Below are 6,000 nucleotides of genomic sequence, written 5' to 3' on the forward strand. Positions count from 1 at the left end.
CAGCCAGGGAGAGTATAACATCTTCAGGCTATGGCCCATTTAAAGTTTTTCCTCAGCTCTGGCTGAGCTTTTCCTGCAGCTCGGGGGGAGGCCACGCCATCCCGCCTTGCCACGCAACCGCCATGGCCACCAGGCCCCACGGGACCGGGCCCCCTGGTGCCTCACAGGGCCTGTCCCCATCCATCGTCCCCCCCGCCTCGGTGCACCTGCGGAGCCCCGGAGTCACCCACCTGAGCCTGCTGGCACACAGTGGTCGTGAGGCCAGCTCCTCCCTGCCTGAGCAACCCAAGACCCGCAGTGCAGCTGGGCCATCATTCTCAGTTCTGTCACCCCGGCGTTTTCCGCCCCCTCACAAAATCCCTGGGCCAGTGCTTGAGGCTGGGATTTCTCCCCCGAGCCCTGGCCCCTGGCTTGGGGGGTGACTTGCAGGGAGTTATTCCTGCTTTCTGCACTTCCCTTCTTCTTAAGCTCCCTAAGGAGGGCTGATATTTGACTAAAGCATCATGAAAGAACTAGATATTCAATTACATGATTATGTCAGATAGCCTAGCTTGATAGAACATCATAAATCCTGAGAAAAGCGTTTTAATGTTGGTGTTAAGCTGTTACCCAGAAATTGCAAACAGGCCAGCTACATTCTCAAGCAATGGAAAGAGAAGGAGTATCAGGCAGGGTAGCATATACCTGTATTTTTCAGTAAAAATATCAAAAGACATTTGAAAACCCTCTTAAAGAATATTCAAAATTTATCTTGGTTGGTTACTCTACTGACACAAGGGTATGCTACCTAGCACAACGTTGTTCATTACCAGGGCTTCGTTAACACAGGCAGAGCTCGGTGCAAATGGGGCTACATTGCCTCCAGTGCCCTGACAAGTCAGCCAGCTTTCTGGAGTGCTGCCTGGTGCCATGTTGATGTCTCTAATGGCGTTACACCAGGAATACAAAAAACTAGTTAAAATTTTCAAACCCTAAAGCAAGTTCCAAACAAGGCCCTTTTTTGGGGGGTGCGGGGGAAGGGAGGGATTTGGTTTCTCTCTACCTTAGGGTTTAAAATTACTATGGCAGCCTTGAACCATCGGCACAATGACAAAAAAACACAAAATGCCTTGTAAGGCACAGCTCAGCTCTGCAGCAGGGAACAGGGTGATCATGGGGGGACACTGACTCTCCAGTCAGAAGCACAAATTAGGATTTTACTGAGGTCATGGTTCAATCAGATGGCAAGCCTGTTTTTAAGCACCTAGTCCTGACCACAAAAACCCCACTACTATGCAGGTGAGACAAATGGGTACCCTGGTTCAGACTGACCCCATAGGTTTCACATTTGTTCCAGCTGTTCTGAAAAACACCTTTCTCCTGGCAGGCTGTGTGCCAGATTATCGAGTATTGCCTGTCCTTATGCAGCTGGCATAAAATCGTAAAGGGGCACAACCAGCATACTGGCTGCTCCAGCTGAAGAGACAACAGGCGTAAGTTGCGCATCCACATAGCATCCATCCTGGTTGAATTAGTACTGTTGGGTGATCCTGTATTATACAGCACCAGGATTACTAGGAGTAAAACCATAACTTAGAAAAACATTTCCTGCTGCAGTGGCAGGCTGTAAAGCGGAGAGTTTATCCTTCAGTAAGTCTCCTGGTTCTCCACTGGCTATGCATGGCCAGGTGGTCCTTGATCAAAGCCCATGTACAATGTATTTATATGCAATCTGATCAAGGGCAGCCCTGAGACATACAGCACTCCTACAAACATCCTCTTAGATTACTACCACAGACATCCATCTCACTGCAGTGTCCAGGCAACAAAGTATGGATTTCATATCAAGTTCCACGATAAAGTGTAATCTGACTCTCGTGTCTCCTCTACTCCCGTCAGTAAGGCCATTTATTTAGACATGAGTTTAGCAGGGAACATGTAAGTATTAAGTATAGGCTAGGTTTAAGGGTGAGTGTCATGCTCCCCTTTCTAGCACATGGCTGGAAAAGGCATTCTAGGCTTTCATCCTGATTTCTACATCATTGAATCTTAGAGCCTCCAAATATTTCAGAGCTATCCTTTCTTACGCACTAACACTTGAAAAAGAGCACACCAAGTTCTCTGGAGCACTTGCCTCCTAAGCTGTGGCAGAGAATTATGGACTACATACACAGGTTAGACAGACGTGACACAGGCTGAAACACAAACTGTTGCTCCCTCCAGACCTATGAAACTTTATCTCTCATCTCCTGTTTTTAAAAGGTAGGAAATGTGCAGTTCGGGTGACAGTCTCCCACAGATCCTCAATCCACCAGTAAAAGCAAAGTCTGGTCATTCTAGCACAAAACAAGAGGCAGAGACCCTTTTCTGTGGAAGAAGAGTGTGATACCTCATAAGACAGGCATAATAGGTGAAATCTGAAATGGTGCTTTGTCAACTCCTTTTATGCTAAAAGCCAAACACAACTGATAACCCTGAGCAACTACTTGTAAGATAGAGAAGAGAGGTCCTCTGAACATCTGGCTAATATACCTGACCTGTACTCTGCTTTGCAGGAGGAGTCTGATATAGTCTGATATCCTAATGACAATATATGCTGTTTGCTGGGTTGTTCTTTTGGTTGTGGGTTTTTTGTTTAAAAAAAAAAAAAAGAAACAAAAAAGGGTGCTATTTATAAAGTAGCAAATTGTAGCTTTACATCTAATGAAATATTTACTTAACATTTTTTTCTACATCTTGCCTTTTCTTCTTTTTTAAATTTTCTCTGCATATAATGTGGGTATGTGGCATATGAGTACAAAAGTCAGCTTGTAATGTAGGTACTTAAAGGTTTGTTATCTTTGGATCTCTACAAAACTTTATAATCACTTAGGAAATAAAAATACCCAAACAGAGGAATCACTTAACATTTTAAATGTACATATGTCAACTGTCTCAACAGCCACTAAATACAAACCTATGAAGTTCACTTCCTCTCTACTGTATGGCAGTTTGAGTCAAAGGAGGGGTCAGCTCAAGCTCTTTTGCCTTTACACAAAGCACAAAAAGAACGCATAAAGAGAATTTACATCTGCAACAAGTAATTTGAAGTTAATCTTATTACTGTTTTCTATCAGCATTTTTCATTCTTGGGAAGAAGTAATCAATGTTGGAACCGGGCACAGCTGATAAGACAGCTACCCAGACTGCCCCATCCTTTCAGCAAGACCAGAAAACAAAACTGGACAAGGAAACCAGAGCTGTCGGTGTATTTCAGATTCAAGATCTGATATGCAATTTCCATTAAATTCCATGGGAGTTAAGGTAGCCAAACCAGACCCTCAGGTTTTAATCACAAATAGAACTGGAAACAGTGGCTGCCCTGTAAGAGAGTATGCTGCAGTTATGGCATGGGGCAGCACACAGAACAACAGCAGCACATCCTGATTACCCATTTACCTGGTCAGCACAGACCTGTTCTCTGCAGTCAGTACTTTCTCCAGTGGAGTTTTAAGCACCTGCAGATGAACACCTAATACTTTCCCATAGGGGATCATTCAACAGATAATTCCTCTGTTCCAAGAGTTTTTGCTTAATAGTCACAATCTACATTTTCCTCTTAGCTTTATCCATTCAGCTTTATTCCTTGTCTTTCCTCAAATGCATCTCTCCAAGTAATAAACCTCTAAATAGTTTGTCTTCCTCGTCCATGTTCCTATAACAATGAATAGATTACACTGTCTAATCTATAACACTACAAATTTACGGTGCATAGTTTTAGCAATAAGGAATTAGGTATTCTAATAAACACAAGGTTAAAACTAGGGGAAATTAATTACCAAGCTATAGATCAATGAGCAAGAGGTGAAACTGCCAAAGAGATGCTCTTATTAGATTATCAGACTCAAGGCTGATTTATAGCTTTCACTGTGCTTCCTTATCCATCATTTTTATAGTACGTAGAAAGGGTTACAAAGCACAAATTGCCTTTTTTTAATTAACACTGAAGTTTTACATAGGCTTAGATGAGGATAACCAGGCTGGGTTACTTCCCCCCCCCAACATGAAATCAGAAAATAGATTTTATTGATCCAGGGGAGCTGTGGCAGAACTGAATAACACAATACACTTGTCAGCCTACAGCTTCCTAATATGCTTGCCTATGATTTGCCCAGAAATTACAACAAACTGGGGAGCAGCCCTGCTGAAAAGGCTCTGAGGGTCTTGGTAAAGAGCAAGCTGCACAAGCTAGCAGTGTAGTGTACCTATTCAGCCCGGAGAAGGGAAGACTTCAAGAGGACTCAACAGCAGCCCTCCAGTACCTATGAGGAGGTCATCAAAAGACAGAGCCAGGCATAAGCTGAAACAAGAGAGGTTCAGACTGGGTTTAAAGAAAAACTCCCGCCCAGAAGACAGTCATATACAGGAACAGGTTGCCCTGTGAGGTTGTATAGCCTCCATCCTTGGAGGTTTTCAATACCAGACTGGATCAAAGCCCTGAGCAACCTCATCTGGCCTCATAGCTGACTGCTTTGTGCAGGAGGTTGGCCAAGAGCACTCCTGAGGTCCCTTCTAACCTGAACTGCTGTATGAACCCAAGCCTGACTCAGGACACAACAATTTTGACAGCTAGCACACAAGGGATTTTCTGAATTGTACTCAAACACAATTCTGCCTCTCCCACCCCTGAAAGCGATGATGACCTGTAGGTCAGGCTAACGCAGCAGTTTGCTAAAACTTTCTTAACCTGTTGGTAAAGCATAACTCAACCAGTGGCTCAACAACATTGGCAGCCAGCTTACACTAGTGCTCCTGCTAGCGACAGCTAAGGTAGGAAACTGTAGGAACATGTGCTGATGTTGACATTCTGGGCTGTGGGGAAGCATAAATTAAACTGAAAGTGGCAATAAAGATTACTAAATCCTGAATTCTCTTCAGAAGAATCCCTCAGCTTGTCCAGGGCCACTGGCAACAGAGATACAGATAGTCTCAAATTAATAATAATTTAAAAAAAAAAAAAAGCATGAATGTAGTAATTTTAATATAATGTGTAAATAACTCTTCAACTTCAGAGACATGATTCATTCCTTCCGAAATAAGTGATTTTGCAATTGTAGCCCACACTAGAGGCTTTTCTAAGGAACATAAAAGTTGCACAAAATCTGAGCATGCTTTTACTAGCCATTCCCTCATCACAGTTGTAATATCAGGATCAGATCTGGACTGCAACCAGTGTTTCATTCAGTCTTGTAGCTTCATTGCTACCTCTTTTAAATACTCTAGTACATATAAACATCTCTTCGCTGCCTGTAAGGATCAGATCTGGACTGCAACCAGTGTTTCATTCAGTCTTGTAGCTTCATTGCTACCTCTTTTAAATACTTCGGTAAATATAAACATCTCTTCACTGCCTGTAAGGGATACCATGTTCTTAGCACTACCATTTTACCAAACTAAAAAAAACTAAAAAAAAGGAAAGAATCTTTTAAAATATTGAGAATAACTTTTAAAAATGATTATTTATAATTTTAATTTCAGCACAATTTAAGTGGTTACCATAGCTGGAATGAATTACAGCGCACCACCAGGATTTTCAGAAAAGGCCCTTCCACCCCAGGAAAAGTTCAGTTGCATTCTGCTTTAATGGCTCTTGGCAAGCTTGCACTATTGTTTTTGTACAAACAGAAGTAAATTTGATATAAATAAAAAATGGAACTTTATGTGAATGAAGTAAACATCAAATTCCTTTATCTTCAAAAGAAATTCTATCCCTGAATAATTAACTATGATATATTTATAAAACTAGAATAATTGAAAACAGAATTCTAAGTTGATTCATGTGGACTGCGCTGAAATATTTATTATTGCAAGTCCAGAAGATCTGTCTGGGTTTTGTCACTGGAAATGTCTAAACTCAGTGTCCAGATGTTTATTTAAGTTGCTCCCACATAGTTCTAATGTCAATTACCAGGGGTTATCAGAGAGCATCACTGTGTATCTTCCTTGACTAATATTCTCATTTCTTCTGCATCTTTGATGTTT

Source organism: Haliaeetus leucocephalus, unplaced genomic scaffold (genome assembly GCF_000737465.1).
Source record: "Haliaeetus leucocephalus isolate CR32 unplaced genomic scaffold, Haliaeetus_leucocephalus-4.0 Scaffold339, whole genome shotgun sequence".
Classification (NCBI taxonomy): Eukaryota; Metazoa; Chordata; class Aves; order Accipitriformes; family Accipitridae; genus Haliaeetus; species Haliaeetus leucocephalus.